At 42.6% G+C, this 13914-nt stretch overlaps 1 long non-coding RNA gene across 1 annotated transcript in view; it reads right to left on the reverse strand.

The window, feature by feature from the left end:
- Positions 1 to 13914, reverse strand: part of LOC132497785 (uncharacterized) — a 192963-nt gene that overhangs the window by 99744 nt on the left and 79305 nt on the right. The window lies entirely within an intron of this gene.

Genomic DNA, 13914 nt, shown 5'->3' on the forward strand with positions numbered 1-13914 from the left:
CCGGGGGTAGGGAGGGGGGGCGACGACACTTGACACTTTTCAGTACATTGATATAAAGTATGAATTCCACAGGCTAGAATTACACTGTATTAGTGTGGAATGGGTTATGCTGTATTCAAAAAACATGCTTATTCCTGGATATTGAAGTACATCCCATGATGTTAAAAAGTAGTGGTTATTTTTGCAGGTGGTAAGTGTGCATGGTGTGTGTGTAATCAGCAAGCCCTCCTTCAGTGACCCACCCTGGAGACCCCCAAGGAGACTGTACTTCAAAGCCCCTCCCAGATCCCATACAGTCAAAAAATTCATTGAGCACCTACTCTGTGCCAAGTAATGTTCTATGTAAATGAACCAGTTCCCACCCCCCAGGAGATCACAGCCTGCCAGAGGAGACAAAGGCAGAGGGTACACAGAGAGGTGGCAGGGGGAGGCTGATAGCCCAATTTAGATGAGTAAGATGATTAAACACTGATGTGAAGTGAATTCTAGAAAGAATTCCTCTCTCCTGGAGTAGAAACAATTTCCTGTAATTCTTTTATGGAGAAATCTAATCTCATGAGGGATTTTTTTTTTTTTTTTTTTTGCTCCCTTTCCTAATTTGTTTTTCTGGTGTGTGTGTGTGTCTCTCTGTGTGTGTGTGTGTGTCTGTGTGTGTGTAACTGTCATTGAGATTGCCATACACGGGGCCTTGGCTTAGCCTGAACCCCATGTCACTTTTACTCTTCCTTAAACCCTTTCAGTGCCCCCCACATCACTATACACACCACACGACACCACACACACTACATACACACCACATACCACGTACACCACACACACACACCCCTTTGTGTTGGGATGTCCTAAAATGCAGTGACCTGGGCTTACCAGGTGCCTTGCAGTCTTCTGTCGCATAACATGGCCACGGGGAGAGGGGACACTGGGCAGGTCTTTCTCCCCCTAAGGCAGTTTATGGCTAAGAGCAGCCTCCTGGGAGTGTCTGGGATCTGTTCTTGTTCCTATTCATACCTTTATGTCAGAATTGACTAGGGCCATAATAATCCTTATGACTTGCTTGAAAGGACACAGGAAGTCAGGTTGTTTTTTTTAAATTTGCTTTTTCTAAAAGGTTAAAATTAAGGCAGGAAGGAGCAGAACATCACTCCACTGGGCTCGGCTGGAATGGGTTGTCTGTGTATCTTTCCCGTTTTACCCACGGTTCACCTTCCTCAACTACATGGGGAGTCAACTCGGAGGTGATTTCAGATGCCCTCCTCACCCCCACGCTTAACCCATCCTTCTCAGGCTGTTCTCCCACTGCCCGGCCTCCGCACTTCAGTCATTTCCCTTCCTGAAAATGCTTTGGGCCTCCCACTCTCCTGGCTTGACTCACCTTTGCCCCCTGACCTGCAAGAGTACCTCTTCCTGTCATCCCTCCATCCGCTGCATTGAGTCCTACCCCTTCCTGAAAGCATTGCTGAAATTCCACCTTCTTCATGAAGCCTGCCCGAATCAACTGAGCCAGGACAGCTCACTTCTCAACTTGGAGAGGATTTTCTGTGCTCAAGTGGTGCTGCTCTCATTCATTTATTTGACAAATATTTGTTAAACAGCTAGTATGCACTAAATAAACATCACGCTCCTTGTGGGAGATACAGCGATGGATGAAACACAAAGCTTTCTGTCCTATTGTTGGTGCCCAGACTGCTTGTAGGTTCTTTGTACAGGAAGACTGGGTGTAACACTTCCTTGTACCCCCCAGAAGGTAGTAAGAATTCAGTCGAATTTACTGAACTGATTAACCAATGAAGTCATTCTTTCTTTTGTGCAATGCCATACAGAGTTTGAGTCAACACTGTAAATAACCCTTCTGAATAACCAAAGCTGAGTGTGGAAAGAAGAGGAATACATTTCACTCTTATTAAAAACAGCGTGCGATTGTTTTCTGTATCAAATGTAGAATTCCGATTTTATCAAACATATCTCAGAGGAACACCCCGGCCCCCAAGACAGACGGTGGTTGTAAACATCTCCCCTTCCTGCTCAGAGACTGGAATTCCAGAGCCTGACCTGTGAAATACCAGTTCTCTTCTCCCTCCCCAGGGTGGAAGCTAAGCCCCGAGGGTATTTGTGTGTTTAGACCCTCTCTGGGTGATGCCTACCACAGGACTGGGAGTTAGCTCAGCCCACAGACCACTAGCAGAGGGGTTGAAAAAAGACAGACGGGACTCGGAGGAAAGGAACACAATTGCTCAGTGACCCACAATCTGGATCCTAGAAGCCTCATTATGGTTAGACACATTGCTTCACTGTTGACCTTGTTCTTTGATACATACACTCTCATGTGTACACTGCGTCTTTTTCTAACCAGTTCCTCCTTCCCACCAACACCAACATACTAAAAGATGGCAAATGGCACGTATACTGGCATTCTTCTACAGCTTAAGACCCAGTCAAGACTCCTGATGCCTTAAAAGAAAAACAAATGACATCAGCTATTTCCTTCCTGATAACTACACTACTTTAAAGGAACACTGAAGTTTTGTTTATAAAAATACACTGATGATTACATAACCAATGAGATCTATATTCTCACCATATTTTGTTTATTACAGACTCTATTAAAAATTTCAGCCCTCATGTAATCTTCCTTAAGCTTTGTGGTTTACTTGACAATCTGGTGAACCTTCACACTTACCTGAGGGTTGGTTGTGCACTTTAAGGTGTCAGAGCATAAGGAGTTCTATGCTGAGGTGAAGGAGGCTAAATGGAATAGGCTTCCTGTCTTAAATTAGCCATTAGGTCATAGGCTTCTGGGGGACCCCATGACATCAGGTGACCAGAGTGGTGGAGCAACAGGAGTCCATGAATCACATGCTGGCTGGGGAGGAAACTGAACAATTCTCCTGTCTAGCTGAGATTGCTAACGCCCAGGCTGGGGAAGAGCTGTGTCACCCTTCTGTGGCCCTGAGCTGGGCAAACCTGTGGGTTTCTGGAGAAGCCTCTGTTTGTATGGCTAAATAATAAAAGACTGTCTTAGATGGGCCTATGCTTATACTGAGTGATGAACCATTATTAGAGTCCTGCTAACTGATCATACTTTTGACCGACTACAGAGGAGTCTTATGGTTTTCAGCAATCAAGTCCATGGGCTTTGGGAGTGGGCCAGAAGAACTTGTCAGTCAGTTCTTCTTCAACATGCATTCCTTTCTCCTCTTAATATCAGCAAAAGCTAGGCTATGAACTAAATGTGTGCCTCCAAATTTATACGTTGAATCTCTGATCCCCAAAGAGACGGTATTTGGAAGTGGGGTCTTAAGAGGTAGTGTGGTTTGGATGAGGTCCTGAGGGCGGAGCTCCTGTGATGGGATTAGTGCCCTTACAAGAAGAGACAACTTCTCCATCACATGAGGACGCAGCGAGATGGCAGCCATCTGCAAGCCAGGAAGAGAGCCCCACTAGACACCAAATATGCCAGCAACTTGATCTTGAACTTCCTAGCCTCCAGAACTGTGAGAAATAAATGTCTATTGCCTAAGCTGCCCAGCCTATGGTATTTTGTTATAGCAACCCAAGCTGACCAAGACAAGCTGTTTGTACTTGTTGAAAAGAAAATTGCTCACACCCAACTCTTTTAAGCACACTACCCTCTTTTCTCTTTATTCACCCAATAATTGTAGTATTTAATTAGCATCTTTTTATGTACTCTCCTTTATCTTTTTATCTGTCCCAGTATCCTTTTCCACCTCACTGCTTATCTTTTCTGCTTTTACATAATTACCTGGATAAATCCTAGTGCATGTATGTCAAGACTCAGCTCAGGTGTCCCCTCCGACATGAAGCCTTCCCTGTTCTCTTCTCCTTCACCCCAGCCTGGATTCAGCACTCCCATAGCACCCCGTGGTGGCTCCTACCAGAACCTCTATTCCTCTGTGTTTTACTCTTTAAAGTCCTTCACTAGACTGTGTTTCTCATTGAAGGCAAGTGTGTGTGCTGAGTTCCAGGAGCAGAGCCTAGAGCAATAGGCATAGAAAGTGCTTATTGAAAGATGTTTTTCAGTGAAATCCTTGGAACAGAGAGTTAAGTCTTTGAAACAAATTAGGGTCAGTGCGCAGGGAAGGACATGGAGGAGATGTGCTGGGCAAAGACTAGGGAGCCGCCTGGGGTTAGGTAGGAACTTCCAAGTCAAAATGGGGCCTCAAGTGTTGCTGAAATTGTTGAGACAAAAGCAGTGAAGTAACAGAGGAGTCTGTAATGGAACCGGGTTGTAGAAGCCCATAATGCAGTATCTCAGAAAGTGATGAAGATCAGTATGGAGGGTCAGAGACTGTAGAATTTTTACCCATTTGAACAACTGTCATGGGTTAAATTGCTCAAAAGATGTTGAAGTCCTAACCCCTAGTACCTGTGAATGTGACCTTATTTGGAGATAGGGTCTTTGCAGATGATCAAGGTAAGATGAGGTCACTAGGTTGGGCCCTAATCCAGTATGAATGGTGTCTTTATAAAAAGGGAAAATTTGGACACAGAGACAGAAACACATGAAGGGAGATGATGTGAAGACATGGGAGAATGCTGTCAATAAGCCAAGGAATGCCTGGGGCTGCCAGAGGCAGGAGAAAATGATGGAACAGATTCTCCCTCCCAGCCCTTAGGGGGAACCAACTCTGCAGACACCTTGATCTCAGTGTTCCAGACTCCAGAACTGTGAGGAAATAAATTTCTGTCGTTGAAGCCACCCTGTTTGTGGTACTTTGTTAACGACAGCCCTAGGAAACTAGTATAAGCTTCTCCACCAGACTCTGAATTGGGGTAATTTATCCTGGAATCTCTAGCACCTGGCATATTCATGCGATGTTTGCAGAAATCTGAGGATTAATTCGCCATGACAGAGGCTTGAAGTGCCTCTAAGGCAAGCTTTCCTCAGACTTTAAGTTGGAGGAAAAGAGGCTAAAAAGGGTAGAAACATGAGAGGCTGGAATTGGTACACACCAGAATTTTGCCCAAGCTTTTACTATCACTACCCACCCTCCACCCCCAAATCATGACACCTTCTCGATACAGAGACCCCAGCAGGACTCCAAGATCCAAGAAGGCCGTTTGTGTTTAGAGCCATCACTAACGAGGATCAGTGAGAACACGATGTCCTCACCCTGGGTCCTGCCCCCATTCCTACCCTGGGGTTTAGCTACCCCACAATTGCATAGGAAACTCTTGTTTCTTATTATTTAAAGGTTAACTTGAAATTCATTTCTGATGAGAAAAGTAAGAAAACTCTGGAAAGCTGTGCTTGAGTAAATGTTTTACCTTAGGTTAGCTTCCAATTCCAGAAACTTTGAAAACTATAAAGCTGGAGTGATGGATTTATGTGGTTCCCTGACCAATACAGATATTTGTAATAATAATAATAATAGAGCAAAAGATAGCACAACCTCAGAATTTTTTCCCTTTACTCAGCTGAAAATTAAACCAGACAGGCAATTACCAAGGTTTTGCCATAATATATAATATGTATACACCGCATTTATGGCATATTTCATATTACGTGGTTATTATTCTACATTTTCATCCAATCATCTTATTTTTATGTGGTGAATGACTACAAGCTAAAAGTCAAGTGAGAAAGGCACTGGTGGAGAAATAAAACACAGACTCAGTAAAATAGGGCCCATTAAAGAATGTGACCACCATTACAATGGACCACAATTGGGGGTGTTGGCAATGAACTCTTGAAGACTGGGAAAATACTAAGGTCCTGAGGTGAGAAGCACCATCTCTAATACCGTTTTTACTGCTCCAGTTCTATAATTCATCCTACTATCGTACACAATCATTCCTCATTTGTCTTTCTCAAGCATCATGGTTAGATAGCTTTGTGAGTGCTTTTGTAATGTTCTACTCACTTAACTAAAAAAAAAAAAAAAATTAAACGAGTACCATGTTAAAATAGAATTGACGATGTCTTTAAATATGTTTTCTAGACCCTAGAGAATGCCACTGTATATTCTGACATGTTATTAGAGGAAAACGAAACCGCTCTATTAAATTCTAAAAATAAACTTGGATCCATTTTTATAGCTCATTCAACTGATTTTCTCTAAGTTATGAGTCATTTGTTTGGTGCTTTTGGTGTTTGATGTCATTTACTTGAAGCTAAGTTGCATCCTATTTTGGGTATGTAAGCAAAGAAATGAAGGATTATAGTAAATTGGCCTGCTATTCAGATTTAAAAAAATGTTCTTCCTAACAGTGTTTGGTCTATCTTTTCTTTTGCCTTCTTTCGTCTTTCTGAATTCCTGAACTTCCTGTCTTTTCTTCTGGATCTAAAGTTTTGTTTCCTTTTGTTTATTTCTTTCTCACTTGCTCTAACTTTTCCCTTTTTTCTTCTGGAGTTAATGTAAACCATCACCACTGGGAAGTCCGGAGTTTTCCATCCTGAGGATAAATGCTGCTCAGCCAAGTAGGTCTGAATTACCTACTTGCTCAGCCAAGTAGGTAAAATTCAACTTCTTAATCATATTCTAAAAAGTAGGATTGGTAGAGAGAAGCTCTTTTTTTCCCTCCAATGTAGGATTAAGTGGTCACGTGAAGTATATTAAAACTGAAGGATGTAGATACCACTTATTGGCACCGTAACTTATATGTAAGTTATCATCTGTTATAATTACATATTGGACCATATATTCTGACTTTGAGAACCAAAAATCAGCATGCATATGTTATGAGCAATTCTTTTCTGACCCATCAAAGAGCAGTAAATGACAAAGCAATCTGTCAAAATATGTAACTTCTTTTCTATAATCACTAGGTATAGTGAGCTAGTTAAACTCAGGATGTGGGACCATTTATTTCTGCTCTGTAGCTTAACGTCTAGCTCACAGTAAGGCTTCAAAGGTCAAAGTGAATCAAACTAAAGGAGTAAACCCTTGATCAGAATCAAATCTGCAGCTGCCTGTTGGAATAGGCTTTTCTCTCCTCCCCTTGAATTCTGGGGAATTCCTTGTAATCTTTGAGTAACTTGATTCAGAGCCTAAGCACTTGATTCTAGTCTTTCATTTTCTTATCACTGACTGTAAACTTTGAAGAAATTACTGATTCTGTGTTGCCTAACCAGACAGAGCTTGTAAATGCACTGTATAGTGGGGAATTAACAAAACCAGCTCAATTCACAGTGGCTGCTGTGATCAGAACAGCTAATGTGGTCAACCAGAATAAATCTTAGAGGGTTGCTTTCCTTTCGCCAGAAACAGAAATGCATTCTTGGGCATAAATCAATGTATGGCTTAAGGCCATCAACTGGATTTCTCAACCGTCTTCTCTATGGTGTAGTGCACTGTGTTGGAACCCCATAGCTTGAATTCTTGATCCTCAAGGCATGGCCAGGACACTGAACTCCAGGTCAGTTAGGAATTCCTGGCAGTGCTTAGGCGTCCAGGTAGTCATGTGAGAGGCAGTGGAATTCAGACAGATGTTACACTGGGGTGTCCAATTCTGTGCAGAGTCAAAGTGATCCCCACGTCATGATCCTGTTTGAACACTCATCCCTGTAGGCTATTTGGAGACATTTAGGCGATAATAGAACCAACTATAGCCTAGCTGGGTGGAAAGAACATGGCATTTAGAGGCAGCCCTATGTGGCTAAAAATTCTGGCTCCAACATTTACTGTGTGATCTTGGGTAAATTACTTAAACTCTTTGAGCAGCATTAGTTTCCTCCTCTACAAATTAGAAAGTATTCCTATATTGTAAGTTGTTATTTCAGATTAAATGAGATGATACCCAAAAAAGTTCTTACTACAGTTCATGGCATGCAGCAAATATCAAGTAAAAGATAGCCCTTCCTCCTCTCCGCCTGCTCTTCTTATCCTTCCTATTTTTCTTCTTCTTATTTTTATTCTCTCTGTAACTGGAGCAAATACTCAACACAGAAGGCTGCAACCATCGTGCATAGAACCAGGTGTGATTCAGGATGCTGGGCCTCCTCCGGGCCTTGTGTGTGCACGCATGTGTAATAGCAGGGAAAGGGTTTTGGGTGGAGGGAGAAGGTGACAGACGTTCTAAGGCAAGGGTGTTATCTCATACAGCCCAGGGCCTGAATTCCCCACCCACCTCCTTCCCAGCTTAGGCTCCTTGAGCCAGAGCGGATGACGTGCTGTTTTGATATGATTGCTAACTCTGCAGGCTCTCCAATCCCCATGTCCTAGAGGGTGTGTGGAAAGAGAGAGGCGGTATCTTTCTAATGGATGGTTCCGCACCCTCACGAAGACTACCCCCAAGCTGACGGGATTCAGAGGGTTGCTGGCCTCCAGTCACCCTTCCCTTCACTCCAGTCGCCTTTTGGTGAAAGCAGGGCTACTCAGAAGCTTCTTCATCAAAACATTATCAAATGTCAACGTGCACGTGGCCTGAGCTGAACGTGGGCTGCTAAAGGCTTGAGTGCTGCCTCTCTTCCACGTTTGCACAGCAGCGGCTGCTCACCGCTGGGCCAGTCCTATAGCCTGCAAAGGACGGGGGCGAATAGTCCAGAGCAAGACTCCACTGAACTGGAATGGAGCCAGGGATGAGCGCACTGAGCCAACCCGTCCAGGCAGGAGCCTGAGAGCCCTTTGTTGCTGTGTCCAGCCTCGTTTGCTCTGAAGACAGATGGGGAACATAAAGCCTCTCTTCTGGCTGTGATGAGGCATTCAGGTGATAGAAAAGAAAGCCAGAGAGAGGCTGGGGAAGCGAGACAGGAATTGCTTTCTATTGACTTGTTAGTGACCCACAAGGTACAAGGCCTTTCACTTGGCTGCTTCGTTATCCCAAACATTGGGACAAGGAATAGTCAAGAGGAACACAGTAGGAATCAATAACGTAGAACTTGACAGACAAGAAAAACAGTGTCTTGGGCAAACCAGCTGTCAGTAACTAGATGACCAAACGTAAGGTGTGAGAAAGAGGTGTATAAACACAAAGCCAGAGAAAGAAGGCACCAATCCAGTCACCTATTTATTTAGTTAAGATTATTTACCAAATACCTGTTACATGCCAGGCGTTGAGCTAAAAGCTAAGGTTATAATAGCAAACAAATCAGATATAGACGCCCCCTCATGCCTGTAGAATCTGGTGTGGGATCTTACAGCCTAGGTAAGTGAACATTCATTTATACAATAATGTTTCACTTACTAGTGTTCTGTAACAAATCACCCCCAAATCTAGCAGCTTAAACCAACCACTTTCTTATGTTCATGGCTCTGCAGCTTAGGAATTTGAATAGGGGTCAGGATTCCATGATGTCTGGGCCTCAGCTGAGAAGACTCATGGTTGAGGGTGACTTAAGGGCTGGGGGCTAGAATTATCTGAAGATGTCTTCACTCACTTGGCGGGCAGTCCTTGCTGAGCTGTCATCTGGGAGCTATTGTCTGGGACACCTACATGAGTCATCTCCACCATGACTATCTTAAGGGAGACCATCTTGAGGGAGACTTCTCACGTGGCAACTAGCCTCCCCCAGAGCAAGTGTCTCAACAAAATCAGACTAAAGCTTCAGGGCCTTTTCTGAACCAGCCTTAGACATCATGGGCCATCACTTCCACCACCTTCTACTGGTTACTAAGGCCAGCCTAGATCCCAGGGAAGGAGAATCAGACTCCTCCAACCTCTGGCCCCAACCTCTTGATGAAGGAGAACAAGACTGTGTGGGACAGGAGATAGAGTTGTGGCCATCTTTAGAAAATAAATATGCCAAAAATACAGTGAAATAAGCACTATGGTAGGGAGGACAGGAGAACATATAAGGGGACCTAATCTTGGCTGGTAGCGTTAACCAATAATTTTTCAAAGGAAGTGCCTACTAAGCTGAAAGGGAGGCTCAGTGGAAGTTAGCTAAAGACTGTCTTAGTTCAGGCTGCTAAAACAAATTATCATAGGCTGGATGGCTTAAACAATAAACATTTATTTCTCACAGTACTGGGGGCTGGAAGTCTAAGGTCAGGGCACCAGCATGATCAGGTTCTGATGAGGGTCTTCTTCCCGGTTTACAGACCTTCTCTTTGTATCCTCACAGCAGAGACAGAGAGAGATCTACTCTCTTCCACATCTTATGAGGACACTAAATCCATATGGAAGTTCTACCCTCATAACCTAATCACCTTCCAGAGGCCCTGTCTCCTAATACCATCCATTTGGGGGTTAGGGTTTAAACATATGAATTTGGGAGTATTCAAACATGCAAAGTCCGAAACAAAGACTATGTGTAAAGCAGTATTTTAAGCAAATAAAAAAGCATGGGCAAAGGCCCAGAGGCTGGTGGGAACGTAGCCATACATGGAACTGAGATAATTTTCACATGGCTGCTTTGCAGTGTGTGAGTGTGGTGCCCCGTCACGGAGGATGGGATAGAGCTTTTGGAGGGAAGTTAGCATGTGTATATGTGTGTGTTATGGAGGATAAAAAATGAAGCTGGAGAGGTAAGCAAGGGCCAGATCATGAAGATTCTGGGGAAACATACAAGGGAGTTTGAACAATAGTTAATGGGAAGTAAAAAGAAATGTTGTCTGTATATAGAAAGGCCACTACAGGCAGCATAAAAATGAGAACAGAATTCAAATGCAGGCAGCCTGTAATTTTCCAAAACCTAGACTCTGGAAAAAATAGGATGTTTATCTCGCCTGTTTGGATGAAAGTGCATGGTGCTTGTCTCCTTTATTATTATTTTTAAAATGTAAGTGAGTAGAGTTCCCTGTGTTATACAGTAGGTCCTCTGCTCAGTACTCTGCAGTGGCCTATATGGAAAAGACTCTTAAAAAAGGGTGGATATATGTGTATGTATAACTGATTTACTGTGCTGTACACCTAAAACTAAGACAACATTGTAAATCAACTATACTCCAATAAAATTTTTTTTTTAAATGTAAATGGAAAGTCCTCTTCACTAGCCCAAAGAAGCATACTGAAGACTCATGGACTCAGAAACTCCCCGTCCTCGGCATAGAGCATCTTCATCACACATATAAGACTTTCCTGATTCCTATCAAAAGTAGTAAGCGCATTGGAAATATCAACCTAAAGCCTAACGTTCAGCATCATTTATTCTTAGTATAATTTTTCATGAACATGGAGAAAAACTTCTCTCCAAGAGAAAATGTAAATCCTCAGTCAGCAATTTATTCTCTAGAAAGAATCAAACTTTCCTCAGGAAGGGAAAGTCGAGTAGGAGATGCCATCATTATAAGACATTTTATGACACTGCAGACTACATGGCAAATGACCATTGATGTGAAACCATTCATTTCCTGCAGTGTGGTTCCCAAGTGTTTGCTTTCTTGGAACAATGATGGGAAATTTCCTAACACAAGAAGGACTATGATGTCAGCTCCACTTACATGTTGCTCTTCCTAGTCTTGGAAAATGTCCCATTATCCTTCATGCATTAGATGGATCTAAAACAAGCAAGTCTAGACAGTGGAAACCATATATAAGATCTATGGTTTCTTTCCCCATTATGTAGTACTGTGGAGTGTAAGTCACTCAATCATCTCCCTCTAATTGAAGGAAAACTGGGGAAGTACACAAGGGTATAAAATATATGTCAGGTAATAAATCTTTGGCTATTTTCCTAGGTAATTAGTAGCTACTTCAAGTCTTTTAAAGAAGTAGCTGGGTCTTGGGCTTCCCTGGTGGTGCAGTGGTTAAGAATCCGCCTGCCAATGCAGGGGACAAGGGTTCGATCCCTGGTCCGGGAAGATCCCACATGCTGCAGAGCAACTAAGCCTGTGCACCGCAACTACTGAAGCCCGCACACCTAGAGCCCATGCTCTGAAACAAGAGAAGCCACAGCAATGAGAAGCCCGCGCGCCGCAACGAAGAGTAGCCCCCGCTCGCTGCAACTAGAGAAAGCTCACGTTCAGCAACGAAGACCCAACGCAGACAAAAATAAATATAAATAAATTTATTTAAAAAATAAAAAAGAAGTAGCTGGGTCTTCAATAAATGGTACTGGGAAAACTGGACAGCCACATGCAAAAGAATGAAAGTGGACCCCTATCTTATACCATACACAAAGTGAACTCACAATGGATTAAAGACATGAATGTAAAACCTGAAACCAGAATTCCTAGAAGAAAACACAAGCGATAAGCTAAGCTCCCTGACATCAGTCTTGGTGATGATTTTTTAGATTTGACATGAAAAGCAAAGGAAATAAAAGTAGAAATAAACAAATGGGACTACATCAAACTAAAAAGCTTCTGCAGAGAAAAGGAAACCATCAGCAAAATGAAAATGCAGCCTGCTAAATGAGAGGAAATATTTGCAATTCATATATCTAATAAGGAGCTAATATCCAAAATATATAAAGAACTCATACAACTCAATAGCAAAGAAGCCCCAAACAAACAAAAAACAATCCAATTAAAAAATGGGCAGAGGATACGAATAGACATTTTTCCGAAGAAGATATACAGATGGCCAAAGGGTACATGAAAAGGTGATCAACATTGCCAATCATTATGGAAATGCAAATCAGAACCACCGTGAGATATTACCTCACACCTGTCAGAATGGCTATTATCAAAAAGACAACAGATAACAGGGCTGGCGAGGACGCAGAGAAAAGGGAACTCGTGTGCACTGTTGGAGGGAACATAAACTGGTGCAGCCACTAAGGAAAACAGTGTGGAGGTTCCTCAAAAAATTAAAAATAGAACTGCCATATGATCGAGCAATTCCACTCCTGGGTATTTATCCACAGAAAAAGAAAACACTGACTTGAGAAGATATATGCACCCCCCCCCATGTTCACTGTAGCATTGTTTACAATAGACAAGACATGAAAACAACCTAAGTGTCCACCAACAAATGAATGGGCGCTATTCCTGTGTGAGCTCAGGTACTGTTTCCTCTAATCATTTTGGGTGGTTCTTTCTCTAGCTTCAGATCGTTTCCTCATACACATACACTGATGATTACTCAACTGATTCCTGACGGAGACCCTGCTGCAGATCTCCGGGTTTTTCTCTCCGCACAGCTCTCCTCTTTTCAGGATTGTATCCTGTGAACTCTGTCTTGCTCTTCTGAGACTCTCAGCTCCATCTCCTCAACTCAAGGAGATCAGCAGGCTCCACCTGTGTTCCCTCTCCTAGTGACACAGCCTCCAAATGAAAGGCAGCAAGCTGGAGCAATTATAGGACTTATTTGTTTCTCATTAGGATCACTATCCTCTGTTACTTGATGTCCAGTGTCTTAAAAACTGTTGCTTCTTATATTTGTTCTTCTTTTTTTCTCAAATTGGAGGAGAAATCCAGGCCCTGTTCCTCCATCTTGACTGAAAATTGAATTTCTCCTTTTTTTTTTAAAGCCACGGCTATATTGGGTTTTTCTATTCCTTTACTGGAACTTAATCCTAACAATCACAGAAAATTGTTAGCAACTTGATAAATAGAGAAATAGTAAAGTAGAAAAATTTGAATAAATTATTCAGAATGAAACAGAAAAAAAAGAAATAGAAAATATGAAAAGTTATAAGAGACATAGGGATAGAATGAGAAACTGCAAAATACTTCTTGTGTGCCAGTCCTTCCTACTGGGCTTAGTTTTCTTCCTACTGATGTACATCCTTTTGTAGTTTTTTTCAATGATGGAAAGACCATGAGTTATAAACTCTCTAAGGCTCAATTTGTTTGAAATTGTTTTTTTTAAATAAATTTATTTATTTTATTTACATATTTTTGGCTGTGTTGGGTCTTCGTTGCTGCGCACAGGTTTTCTCTAGTTGCAGTGAGTGGGGGTTACTCTTCGTTGCAGTGTGTGGGCTTCTCATTGCGGTGGCTTCTCTTGTGTGGAGAACGGGCTCTAGGCATGCGGGCTTCACTAGTTGTGGCATGCTGGTTTCAGTAGTTGCGGCACGCGGGCTCTAGAGCGCAGGCTCAGTAGTTGTGGCACATGAGCTTAGTTGCT

Source organism: Mesoplodon densirostris, chromosome 10 (genome assembly GCF_025265405.1).
Source record: "Mesoplodon densirostris isolate mMesDen1 chromosome 10, mMesDen1 primary haplotype, whole genome shotgun sequence".
Classification (NCBI taxonomy): domain Eukaryota; kingdom Metazoa; phylum Chordata; class Mammalia; order Artiodactyla; family Ziphiidae; genus Mesoplodon; species Mesoplodon densirostris.